The sequence below is a fragment of the Chiloscyllium plagiosum genome, unplaced genomic scaffold, assembly GCF_037043375.1.
Source record: "Chiloscyllium plagiosum isolate Xiang-an unplaced genomic scaffold, Cpla_swu_hap1 HiC_scaffold_28, whole genome shotgun sequence".
Taxonomy (NCBI): Eukaryota; Metazoa; Chordata; class Chondrichthyes; order Orectolobiformes; family Hemiscylliidae; genus Chiloscyllium; species Chiloscyllium plagiosum.
This window is the reverse complement of record NW_028270166.1, coordinates 6,579,697-6,593,560: the sequence shown is the minus strand read 5'-3', so window position 1 is coordinate 6,593,560 and position 13,864 is coordinate 6,579,697.

Here is a 13,864-nt window from a genome sequence, read left to right as displayed (position 1 = left end):
AGTGTTACCAACTCTAGTCAGACATATTCCTGGAGGTTTAATCATATGGTCTTTCAATACCAAACATCCCACCCGTTAAATAGCCTTTATTTTTCAATTCCAATTTTCATTACTAATGAATGAGAGTTTTTAAAGTTTATTTTAGTTGCTACTGTAATTAAGCTTCCAGGTATTGCTTGCAGCAGTGTCCAGGAGATTGTCCACTTATTCCTGGTGACTCCAGGGCAATCCTGAAGAGTTGGCATCAGCTCATATACTGTGACACATTATGCTGTGACATATTATGACACATACCATCCCTGTAATAGTTGGTGATCATTAGCCTGTACCTGCCTGTAATGAGTTGAAGGAGCAGGACATATGCCAGCACAATATGGAGCCATCCCAAGGAGTATTTGATTCCTTTGGTTGAGTGTGAGACATGTGCCAATCCTCACAGCCATGAGTTTTCTTTATTTTCTGGAGTAAATGCCCAATTTTGTTTTAATTCATTCACAGGATGAGGAAGTCATTGGCTAGTCCAGCATTTATTGTCCATCCCTAATTGCCCAGAGGGCAGTTAACAGTCAGCCGAGTGGCACAATACTTCAGTGGTTCTCACTGCTGCCTCACAGCGCCAGTGACCCAGGTTTGATTCCAGCCTTGGGCGACTGTCTGTGTGGGTTTTGCACATTCTTCCCATGTCTACGTGGGTTTCCTCTGGGTGCTCCTGTTTTTTTCCCCACAATCCAAAGATGCGCAGGGCAGGTGAATTGGCCACGCTAAATTGCCCATGGTGTTAGGTGCATTAGTCAGGGTAAGGGTACGGTAGGGTAGGGGAATGGGTCTGGGTGGATTGTTCTTCGGTGTGGACTTGTTGGGCCAAATGGCCTTTTTCCATACTGTAAGGAATCTAATCTAGTCTACCCACATTGCTGTGGGTCTGGAGTCACATGTAGGCCAAACCAAGTAAGGATGGCAGTTTCCTTCCCTTATGGACATTAGTGAACCAATTAGTCAACAATTTAGGTCTTGTTTTTAAATCGATGAGTAGCTGTCGTTCCTACTGCTCCACACCTCCCACTATCTGGGGCAAAGTGGGCCATCATTGTGTGACATCATTGACAAGATCCTTTCAGATGTCACTAACATTGGTCCATTTTATCACAGACATCCATTTCACTGTCTCTCTCTTCCGCCCCCCTCGCTGTTTCTCTCTCTCTCTTTCTATATCTCTGTTTGTTTGCCAGTGCCCAGCTCTTCAGATAAGCCCAGTGACTTGGTTTAGCCAACACCATCTGCTGACTGCTGAGCTGCAGGCTTGGTAGGGGTAGGGGGATTGGTTGGGTGGTGGGCAGGAGGGAAGGAGTGCTACCATTTGGTGGGGAGTGTGTCAGGCACAAGGAGAGATTGTGTGACAATCCTGGGGGACAGTGTGATGGACTATGGGGAGAGATTGTTGAACACATGGAGATGGGCTGTGGGAGAACAGCAAAGGTGTTGCATTAAAAATTGGGGAGTGGGCAGCATTTGAATGTACATGGCATGGGAGAGTGAGGTGTATCTCTGCTGGAAATGAAGGAATCTGAGAATCACAAATGTAGTTCCAAGGCTATGTTCGGTGCCCAGAGAGGGTTAATGGATCTGGTGTCCTTTTGTTCAGTTTACTAACGGCTATTAGTTTAAAAAAAATAAATTGATTCAGAGGATCTGACTGGGGTCTGTGTTGGTCACCCTTCACTCCACTTGGCCATTAATTTGAGTGAGCTTAAAAATGTGTTGCGGGAAAAGCGGAGCAGGTCAGGCAGCATCAAAGGAACAGGAGAATCGACGTTTTGGGCATAAGCCCTTCTTCAGGAATGCCCAAAACGTCGATTCTCCTGTTCCTTTGATGCTGCCTGACCTGCTGCGCTTTTCCAGCAACATATTTTTAAGCTCTGATCTCCAGCATCTGCAGTCCTCACTTTCTCCCCATTAATTTGAGTGAAGCAACAATCTCTCTGGGCATTTGCTCCACACTCAGTGGAGCTCGTTATTCTGCCTGTCCAAAGCTGCGTTCTTTGCTGATGTGCCATTTCAGATTGTTCCGGGCCTTTCCAGAAGCCTCTGTATAATTGGCTTTAGAGATTCTGTTTGAATATTGCAGTCTTGTCTTTCCTTTCCACCCCTTGACCCACACAACGGGCTTGTACATAAAGATGGAGGTGAAAGTACTTCTCCAGGGAAAAGTGCTTTGGTGTTTTATTAAGTTAACTTAAAAACAAATAAAAGTTCTTATCATTCTTTACTGTGTCCCATTGTCATCCTTAAAGCAAAACTGAGCGAGATGGGAAAACCTGTGACAGAAACTCAAAGCTGCAACAAAAGCATAAAACAGCTGGAAAAGTTTAAGCAACTGAATTCCACTTGGTGAGTGAATCATCAAATCCCCACAGTACAGATAGATGCCATTCGGCCCATCAAGTCTGCACCAACCCTCAAAGAGCATCCCACCTTATCCCTGTGGGAGTCCTTTTTAACCCTCTGCTTCCTGATGGGAAAGAGACAGGTTTGACTTGGTCACCAATGCCATCTCCTTCAGCTTGAGAACAACAACTGGCATTTATATAGCATACTTAACATAGGCAAACACACCAAGTCCGTTCTACATCATTTGATAAATGTTTGATGTAGTGCAACATGGTGAGTTACTGAGAGGTTTATTTTATTATTTCTTGGGATGTGAGCATTACTGGCAAGGTCAGTATTTGCCTATCCCTAATTGCCCCTTGAAACAAATTACTTGCTAGGCCACTTCAAGGGCATCTCAGAGTCAACCGCACAGGTACAGATCTGGAGTCACTGTAGACCACACTCTGCAGGTACAGTAGATTTCCTTCCCTTAAAGGGCCTGACTGGGCCAGTTAGGTTTGTTCACAACAATCAAAGGCAGTTTAATGCTCCATTAATCAGGGTAGCTTTATAATCTAAGTGTAGTAATTGATAGTTTTTGAAGTTCCACTAGCTGCCATGATGGGAATTGCATCATCCCCTTTTTTTGTGATCAAAACATTAAGCTCTAGAGACTTAGAGGAGAAATCTGGTGAGATGGGAAGGAATGCCACAGCTTAAGTCCTCGGTCACCCAAGGCACACTTGCTAGTGGTGGCACAACTAAAACCAGGAATGTGTAAGATGAGTTTTCCTAAAATACAGACCCCCAAGTGGGATTGAGCGCTGGAAATTTGGAGTCACATGCTCTGAGGCATAGATACTGCCATGGAGCTCCAACTGAGTTATACAACTGTTCTCCCTCTTTAATGGACCCTCAGTCCCACCATAGCCCCCCACCTCACCCCTGTCAGTTGTTACTGAGTGATCATGATGTTGAAATGAGGTCACAGTGGGATAAATGGAAAGCCACTGGAGAGATGTCAATGACACCAGAACAGGGCCATTGCTGGATGCTGTTTTGTGAATGAGAGGCTCCAAGGTGATTGCCACTCGAATGTAAGGGAGAAAGAGCAGATAGTTTTTCATCTCTGTAGACTATTGATGATTCACTTTGGTTTCAATGGATGATGCAATCCCACAAATCAGATTTATTACTTTCAAGTTGACAGATCTGAGATGTGAATGCCACAAAGTCATTATTAAAGATACCATAGCCCACATACCTGACTCATCAGAAAGCTAGCCAGCATGACTGGTGAGTGTGAGGATAATACATTGACAGGAAACAGAGAGGCAGCTTTCACTGACATTCTTGCCTGTGAGTCAGAAAGCTGTACCTGAGATTCCACTCCAAAGGCTTGGCACAAACTGCAGACTGTCACTTTGGTTGCAATGCTGAGGGAGTTCTGTAGTGTGGAAGGTGCCATCTTTCAGCTGAAGAGTTCTGTCAAGGGCCTGTCTGATCTCTCGGGGGACACAAGTGATCCTAGAAATGAAGGAGAGTAAGGGAGGATTTCTGCCTGTGCTGGAATACATGTGATCATCAAGCAAGATCATCACCCAATAAAACAGATTATCCAATCACTATCATATTGCTGTTTACTGTGGACAACTTGGTTCTCATATCTGCTACCTTGAAATGGTGCCTACCCATCTAACTAGACTTCATCAGCCATAAGACACTTCGGGACAAACTGTAACAGGAAAAAGTGTTGTCGGAAGGTAAGTCTATTTTACATGTAATTAAAAAAAAGTTCATTTAGTAACTGTAAGACATATAAGAACATGGGTAGGCCCTTCCCCTCGAGCCTGTTCCATGGCTGATCTGTGGCCCAGCTCCATATACTTGCCTTTGGCCTATTATCCTTAATACCTTTCATAACCAAAATTGATGTCTCTCACATTTAAAATTACAACTGTTCTGCATTCACTACCATTTGTGGAAGAGAGCTCCAAACATATACAACCCTTTGTGTGTAGAATTGCTTCCTAACATCTCTCCTGAACGGTCTGGCCTTAGTTCTCAACATATGCCAATAATCCCCAATCAGTGGAAACAGTTTATCTTTATTTGTCCTGTTGTTTCCTGTAATCATCTTGAAGACTTCAACCAGGTCATCCCTTAACCTTCTGGAGAAACGAGCCTAATGTATGTAACTGCTCCTCATTACTTAACCTCTGAAGTTTAGGTATCATTCTTGTAAATCTATGTTCTATCCCCTCCAAAGCCAAAACAGGGGTGCCCCAATTTCCAAAATCTAACTTGCAATTACTCATACTTATGAATGCAAATATATGGAGAGGTGTATTTTTAACAATCTGACATACAGACATTTCATCATAGAATCCCTACAGTGTGGAAACAGACCATTCAGCCCAACAAGTCCACACCAAACCTCCAAAGAGTAACCCACCCACACCTGTTCCCCTACATTTATCCCTGACTAATGCACCTCACCTACACATCCCTGAACACTATGGGCAATTTAGCATGGCCAATTCACCTGACCTGTACATCTTTGGACTACGGGAGGAAACCTACGCAGGCAGAGGGAGAATGTGCAAACTCCACACAGACAGTTGCCTGATGCTGGAATCAAACCCAGGTCCCTGGCGCAGTGAGACAGCAGTGCTAACCACTCAGCCACTGTGCCACCCCTATACTTCTATACTGCTATATATATATGTAAAATATATATATATAGTCTATACTCATGAGCTGTTCTTGCATTGTGTTCTGACTTGCGTTCAAATTGACTTGCAAACAGACTCAGGAACAGAACTTATTTGCACCCTGGGGACTGTCTGTATAATCTTCCTGAGGTGAGGTGCCCAAGATCTGTTCATTGTACTCAAAGTGAGGTCTAACCTTTCCTTGAACAGAAATTCCCAATAATAATAAAAGGTTCTAATGAAAGGCCACTGCCTTGAAATGTTAACTCTGTTCCCCCTTCCACAGAAGCTGCCATAACCTAGTTCATATTATCCGTTTCTATTTAATTGCAGATTTCTGGCATCTGCAGGTTTGTCCCAGTAATGGGGAATGATTGCAGTGAGTTTTTGAGGCCACAAGATGTCCTTACACACCATCATTCATTCACTTTGGTGCTGCTTTTCAATACATTGAATTAGTCTTTCATTCGCAAAGGTAGGGCTTGAAATCAACACCTTCTAATATCAAATGTGCTGAAATTAACATTTCCTGAAATGAACACTGCTGAATTTAGTGCTTCCTCTTTACTTTGATCAGTTCGCAGAGTCTTGATCCCTCAAAAACAATTCTTTTGTCTTTGTTCTTGAAACATTGTCTTTTTCGTTGACCTGTGGAATTTGAGATGAGGTGGTGGTGAGTGGTACCGCTGGGGTGACTGGTAATCCATGAGCTCAGGGGATGTGGGTTCAAATCCCTCTGTGGGAGATGGGGAAATCTGAATTCAATAAAAAGCTACCCTAATACTTATACTATAACCACTGTCAGTTGTTGTAAAAAGCCAATTTGTTCATTAATGTCCAATACTTTTCACAAATACTAGGCCAGTATTTAATGCTCATCTCTAATTGCCCCAGAGGGCACTTAAGAGTCAGCCACATTGCTGTGGGTCTGTAGGCTAGACCATATAAGGATGGCAGTTTCCTTCTTTAAAGGGCACTAGTGAATAAGAGGTGAATGTTTGGGAATTCCAGAGCTGAGGATTCGGATTGCTAAAAGCACATATAATGCTGCAGTGATTGAAATCGGGGAACACACAGGAGAGTAGTCTTTGGGGAGTGGAAAAGAACATAAAGTTAGGAAGGTCTGAGGCCAAGGAGCAATTTTAACGTGTCTTGAGAATTTTAAATAGAGGTGTTACTGGTTCATTCAGGTTATGAGCAGCAGAGTTTTGAATTATTTTACATTTATGGAGGTTTATCTCACAAGGACAATGGGTTAATGAAGACTGAATCAGACAGGAGATGGCAGAGTCAGATTTGGTTTTCCCTGAGTTAACCATTCTCAGTAGAAGTCACAACAAAAATAGCAACAATTTGGGAAGGGAAGGTGCCAAGCAGCAAGGGTGTCTTCTTTTTTCTTATTCCTTTATTGCGAAAGCATATGAAGATTGGTCTTTAAATAAAATCTCAGCAATGTCTCGGCAGATAAAGAATAAAGAAAATCTTTCTGCACTTACCGTTCAAAAGTTTAGACATGGCAGAATTGGTCATAGAGATGGACAGCACGGAAACGGACCTTCGGTCCAACTTATCCATGCCAACCAGATATCCCAACCCAATCTAGTCCCACCTGCCAGCACTGGCCTATATCCCTCTAAACCATTCCTATTCATATACCCATGTAGATGCCTTTTAAATGTTGTAATTGTACCAGCCTCCACCACTTCCACTGGCAGCTCATTCCATACACATACCACCCTCTGCGTGAAAAAAACTTGCCCTTGGGTCTCTCCTTTTTTTGTACAATATGGTCTTACTTCTGATTTATAGAACTCAAGTTGACTGATTACTCCATTTTCATCTCTAAGCAGTGGCATGGTGGCTCAGTGGTTAGAGCTGCTGCCTCATAGGGCCAGGGATTCCATTCAGGCACCTGTCTGTGTGGAGTTTCCACATTCCCTTCATGTCCGTGGGGGTTTCCTCCGGGTGCTCCGGTTTCCTCCCACGTTCCAAAGATCCGCAGGTTAGGTGTTGGCCATGCTAAATTACCCCAGGTTGTGCAGGGCAGGTGGATTAACCATGAGAAATGCAGCACTACAGGGACAGGGTAGGGGGTTGGGTCTGTGTGGGATGCTGTTTGGAGGGGTGGATTATATGGATTGAATGGCCTGCTTCTACCCTGTAGGGATTCTATGAAGTTCTTGCTGTCCTGTGTTATTTGGATTTGCTTAATTTTAATTACTGGAAAATTGAATTTGTTTCAGTGCAAGGAACAATATATAATGAGGTGGAGACCGGACCTGTTTGACTCTGTCTACCTTGTTTCTCTTTTTCTCATTCTCTCTCTCTTCATTCTTTTCTGCATTGTATCTACTTCTCTGTATCCACTGCTCTTTTACTCTCACATTTTACATGATTTTCTCGCATCTCTGTTTTCTTTGTTCCACTTTCTCTTATTTTCTTTCTATTCTGCATCATGCCCTCCCACTGTGTCCTGTCCCATCACTGTCTCTTCCTTTCCTATCAGTATTTCTTTCTTTCAGTTTTACATCTTAAAGCCACATTTGCGCTTGTAAATAGCAGCGCCCCTTACCAGTTATTTAACCGCAAAACACTTCCCTTTATAGACTACCTCACAACCTATGAATTTCTTAAAAAGCTGAAAGCTCCTTTCAGACAAATGGGAAGGGCCACTGACTGATAAGAGGAAGCCTGTTATAAATCAGGTAACATACTGTATATAAAATCTGCTGCCCAGCCTGTCTGTAATGAATGAAACAAAATGTTAGTCACCCCATATCTTGGTCTGTCCAAATTTTACCAATCATCTAAGCAATCTCCTAGCCACTCTGACAATGCAGGGGGTTGGGAACTTGCATTATTCAAAGAACATTAGATAATTAAGAGACTGAGTGAAAGAGATAACTCAATTTCCTAACTGGGAACACACAAGCCATTAAAAACTATCTCCTTATCCATGAGCACTGAAAAATTGATAATGATGTATTATTTATACATAAATTGTCTAGACCTCTTGTGATTCCTAATTAATATATAGCTCTGATCTCAAAGCAGTACCCACACACCTGCTCTCTTCTGGTATATTCAAGATGGGACGGTCCTTTACCCCTCAGGTTGTGCTGTGTCTTTGAGGTTGTTTTGTGTTGAATTTGTGCATAATTATACTGACACTGATTTTCTGCTATATTGACTGACCGAGTCCCATTCTGTTTTGCTCAATGTGATTGCTTTTATCCGTCAATTCTTTCCCTTCTGCTTGCAGGGAAATAATTTTTTAAAAGTGTTTTTGATTATAGCATGCAATTAGCATGGTTTGATGGAGCACACATATGCTGCTGAGTCAGCAGTTTGTAGGTTCAAGTCCCATTCCAGAAACTCAAGGCAAAGTCTCAAGTGCTGGACTAAGGGAGCGCTGCACATTCTGAGCTGTTAACCCAAGGTTGTGTTTGCACACTTAGTTGACTGCATAGGAAACAGAAGATGGCGTGCCACACCTTGAACTTAATAAGGTCATTGCTTTTTGGTCTCAACTCACTCTCTTCTCATTGGAAAACATTTCCAAACGTCTCAGCCTGTAAGTCCGAAATACATTCAACAATGAAGCATCCACAGTAGTCTGGAGGTAAATAATTCCAAAGGGTTTCAAACCTCTAAGATGTATCTCCCCCCCCTCTCAATCCCAAATAACTGACTCCTTATCTCGCGACTCTCCAGATTGGGGTGGAACAACAGGCAGAATTTTTCAATCTGAAACTGCAGCCTGACATTTGAGCATGCAGGGAACAGAGAAAGCAGGAGCAAGAGTAGGCCATTCAGCCCTTTGAGCCTGCTACACCATGCAACTAATTGGCAGCTTTCAAGTTTGCAGCCCTGTGCATGCTGAATCAGACAGGTCAGTATTCCTGCTAGGTGGATGCAGGTAGGAGGTGGCTGTGATTGGTCAGTGGGAGGGGTGGAGCAAATAGGTGGTAAGGAAGATGGACAGGTTAGGGTCAGGTCGAGCGGGCGGGGTGGAGAGGGAGAACTGGATCTGGGATGAGGTGGGGGCATGGGGAGATTTAGAAGCTGGTGAACTCTATGTTAAAGCCGTATGGTTGGAAACTCCCCAGCTTCCAAATCTCCCCATTCCCCACCGCCACCTCATCCCAGGCCCAGCCCTCCCTCTGCATCCTGCCCCTTGACCTGACCCTAACCTGTCTATCTTCCTTCCCACTGACCAATGACAGCGACCTCCTACCTGCATCAACCCATCACTATCACAGTCATCTTTTCCCCAGCCCCACCCCCTCCATCTCCTTATTTCTCAGCCCTACTCCCCCCTCCAGTTCTCAGATGGAAATATCCTTGCTGCCCTGAATGTGACATGCAGTAAAATACAGGATATGGACAAGCAGGTGAGTCATTATGGAGAGGAAATGGCTAACTGGATGTTAATCGACTCAACTGATTGAGGAGGGAGAAAGTGAGGACTACAGATGCTGGAGATCAGAGTCAAGCATTTAATTCTGGCTCTTTTCCTCAAACTTTAACTTAGGCATCAATTATTTTACTTTTAAAGAAAGGCAAAGATCCCTTACTATGTAGTTCATATCATCCTATAATTCTGCTAAATGTTGACCTGAAATTATTGTCAAAGCTATTGGCCTGACATTTGAAAGCCATCCTTCCATCTATCATATCCTTGGATCAAGCTGGATTTATTCACAACAGGCACTTTTTTTAATCTTAGGCGGGTATTTAACGTTGTTTACAAATCTTCCCCATCCACTCTCCCTGTGGCTTTGATATCTTTAGATGCTGAAAAAGCCTTTGAAAGAGTGAAATGGAATTATCTTTTTTTTACTTTGGAGAAATTTGGCTTTGGGGAAATATTAATTTCCTGGATCAAACTACTCCATGCATCACCACAGGCCTCTGTTAGGACCAATAACATGAATTCTGATTCTTTCTACCTTTATCATTCCACTAGGCAAGGCTGTCCTTTGAGTCCACTGTGGTTAGCCATTGTAACTGAACCTCTGTCTATTGCTCTACAGACTCATCCTGATTTCTCTGGCATTATATAAATGGTGTGGAGTTGAAGGTTTCCCTCTTTGCAGATGATCTTTTACAATTTGTCTTGAACTTGTCGCTCTCCATTCCCACTGCACTTATAATTTTAGAATCTTTCAGTAAGATTTCTGCGTATAAATTGAACCTTGCTGATATTTGCTGGATGTAGGTTTGCTCGCTGAGCTGGAAGATTTGTTTTCAGATGTTTTGTCACCATACTAGGCAACATCTTCAGCAAGCCTCCGAATGAAGCACTGGTGGTGTAGCCCACTTTCTATTTATATGTTTGAGGTTGCTTGGGTTGGTGATATCATTTCCTGTGGTGACATCATTTCCTATGGTGATGTCATTTCCTGTTCTTTTTCTAATGATTCTGATTTTGGCATGTTTCTAGAACCGCTTTCTTCAGTAAAGGGGGCTATTTCTTCAAACATCTATAAAGTATACTGAGATTTTTTTGATTCTGTTAAAGCTATCTGGGAGGCAGATCTGGAAGAGGTAATTCCAGGTGATGTGTGAGATGAGATTTCACAAAAGGTGTGTAGATCTTCTATCTGTGCAAATCATTGTTTAATTCAGTGCAAAATTTTACACAGCGCACACTACACCAAACCTCGACTTGCAAAAATGTCTGAGGCACTGATCCTGTGATCAGTGGCAACAAACCCCAGTAAATTATATGCACATGTGCTGGCTTTGCCCTTCTTTAAGTAGATAATGGACTGATACCTTTGACATATTATCTAAGGTATATGGCAAAAACCTTACTCTTAATGCTATTACTGCTTTGTTTGGGGTGTCACCCTCTTTCCCTAAGCCTTCTTCCTCTAAAAAAGACATGGTAGCATTCACTACCCTATTGGTCAGAAGATTGGTAATGTTAAAATGGAAATCCCTAATTCCGACTACTCATACGCACTGGGATAGAGATGTGTTGTACTTTCTTAAATTAGAAAAGATTAGATCATCCTTCTCTGGCTCCTCTAATGAATTTACAAAAATTTGAAACCCTTTCCTTTCATATGTTGTCTTTTTAACTGTTCTAGACTGAGGTTGTGGTGGGTGTTTTTGTATTTTATTCCATTTTCTTTTGTTAATGCAGTTATCTTACTGCTGGTTTAGTTTATTATGTTGTAGCTTTGAATTTGTTTATATTTATTATGGTTGCTTGTCATTTTTTTCTTTATATTTTTAGGGGAGGTATGTGCCGTGGGGAGGGTGGTCAGGGTTTTGTTTGTGATTGTTTATTGCTTGTGATTGCACCTTGTTTTGCTGTCATTTTTTGGAGAAAAAACAATTTTAAAAAAAGTAAAAGCGCAGCCGTCAGGCAGCATCCAAGGAGCAGAAAAGTCAATGTTTCAAGCATAATTCCTGATAAAGAGCTTATGCTCGAACATCGACTCTCCTGTTCCTCAGATGCTGCCTGAGCGGCTGTGCTTTTCCAGCGCCAAACATTCTTTGACTCAATTGCATTGAGGGAGACACTGGCACAGTGGTTATGTCACTGACAGAACTCCTTATTCATTAAGAATCCCACCAAGGCAGCAGATAAAGTTTAATTAATAAAGTTAACGTCTGGCTTCAGTAATGGTGACCATGAAAGTGTTATTAATTGTTGTAAAAACCCATCTGGTTTACTAATGCCCTTATTTGATCTGGCCTACATATGACTCCAGACCCAAAATAATGTGGTTGACTCTGAAATGGCCTAGCATAATAGTCACTTCAAGGGCAGTTAGAGATCACCAGCTAATGATGGCCTTGCCCAGTAATGCCACATAACTTGAAGCATTAAAAAATATTGGTCCTACCAGCAGCATGAGCCCTCTAGCTCCAATGGCCTCCTGACCCTGCTACAAAGAAGCACTGCCATTGAGCAGGAGCCAGGGGACCACTCTACTACCAGCAATGTAGCAGAAAGCCTAGGAGGTGATAGTCTAGTGGTTTTATTGCTGGAATATTGATGGTATTGAAATATAAATGGTAATAAAACCTGCAATTGTAAGTGTAGTGAGGCACCTTAGTAAACAGCATGTTGTGTTTGAAATAATTGGACTCGATGTCATGTCAAATTTGAACTAGTTTGCAAAGTACTTTCACAAATTTTATCAATAAAGTAATTTTTGTAGGAGATAAGGTGAGAAAAGGTACATTTTGTAAATCTATCTCACAAATGAGCAATGTGGCATATGAATTTTAGTGCCAGCGTGATGTTGATTATTATAGCTCAAACATCCCAAAGGCTGGCAGATCGTATCAATCAGCTTTGACTGTCCACAACAGTGAAGGTACCGACCAGACCCAACAAGCTTATGCTTCCAAAATTCAAGACAGAGAGCCCAATGTGAGGTATGAGTCCACTATTGGACAACATTAGTTAAATAATACTGAGTGTGTTAAGAATTATGCTGGTAACTGATTTAAGGTTGTCAGTTGGGCTCACAGTGTTGAAAATGAGGATCTAAAATTTGAATTTAGGCAATAAGTACATGTAGATTTTTATTGGCCACAAAATGGTTTCTCGATTTAAAAAGAATACTATAAAATGGCCTGTGAATGTGTACTGCTGATTTGCAAAATTAAGCTGAAATTCAAAGATAAGAGGACAATAAGAGTTTTCATAAAATGAATACTGACACATTAATTGACCATTTGAACTAACCTTGAACTGATACGTGGCATGATAATTTACGTAAATAAGATATCTTTTCCGAAGAATACCATTGGATTAGCCTGTCTTCAATCATATCACCATATTACAGTTGATTGGATTTTTCTTGTAATTAAGAACCCTTTTCCAGGAAATATCATTGGATTAACTTGCTGTAAATCATGACACCTTATTACATGTGATTGGTCTTTCTTGTAATTAAGGCTATACTATTTCTTAAAAATCATATAAATAATGTGTAATTTTCAAATGTAATTGCGCAACTTCATCACGGAACACAGATGCCTCAATCTCTGTGTTGCTGGATAGAATTGCGTCAAGGTACCTTAATTCAATAAACTAATGACCCTTGCTTTTTGAACAGACCGTATTCGTTGATTCTTTTGACCAATCTCGAACCAAGAGGCCCCTCTTGAGGGGTCATAGATCTTCAAAGATACTGGTAGCATATATATTAATGCACAGGACCCTGCTCTTTGCAAATTGAAAAGGTATGCACATATATTTCGCCTATCTCAACTTAACAAAATAGATTCTGGTTCTTTCCTCATTTGACCAAACCGAATCAACCTGGTTTCAAAATTAAACAGAGTTTGGCGGTTACTGTCAGTCATTATCTAAACGGAGCATTCTCCATGGCAATGTGTCCAAAATTAGAATCCTTTTGCTAACCAATCAGTACTTTCTCCTCGCACAGTATTACACTTTTTCCCCTTTGCATTGGTATTTCTTGCAAATGTCCCAATGAGTGCAAAATGGTGTAGGTGCTACTCCAGTAAAACGTTCAGGGAGTCCAGCAATATGGAAAGTGCTGTCCTTTAGACATGTTGTCAAACCAAGACTCTACCTACCCTCTCAGGTGGATATGCACAACCTGACATCATGAAGGGGAGTTGTCCCTGAATTTTGTCTCACATTCCTTCCATGACCAGGTGCAGCAATAACAGAGCTGAAAATGTGTTGCTGGAAAAGCGCAGCAGGTCAGGCAGCATCCAAGGAACAGGAGAATCGACATTTCGGGCATAAGCCCTTCTTCAGGAGAAATGACCTAATCAAA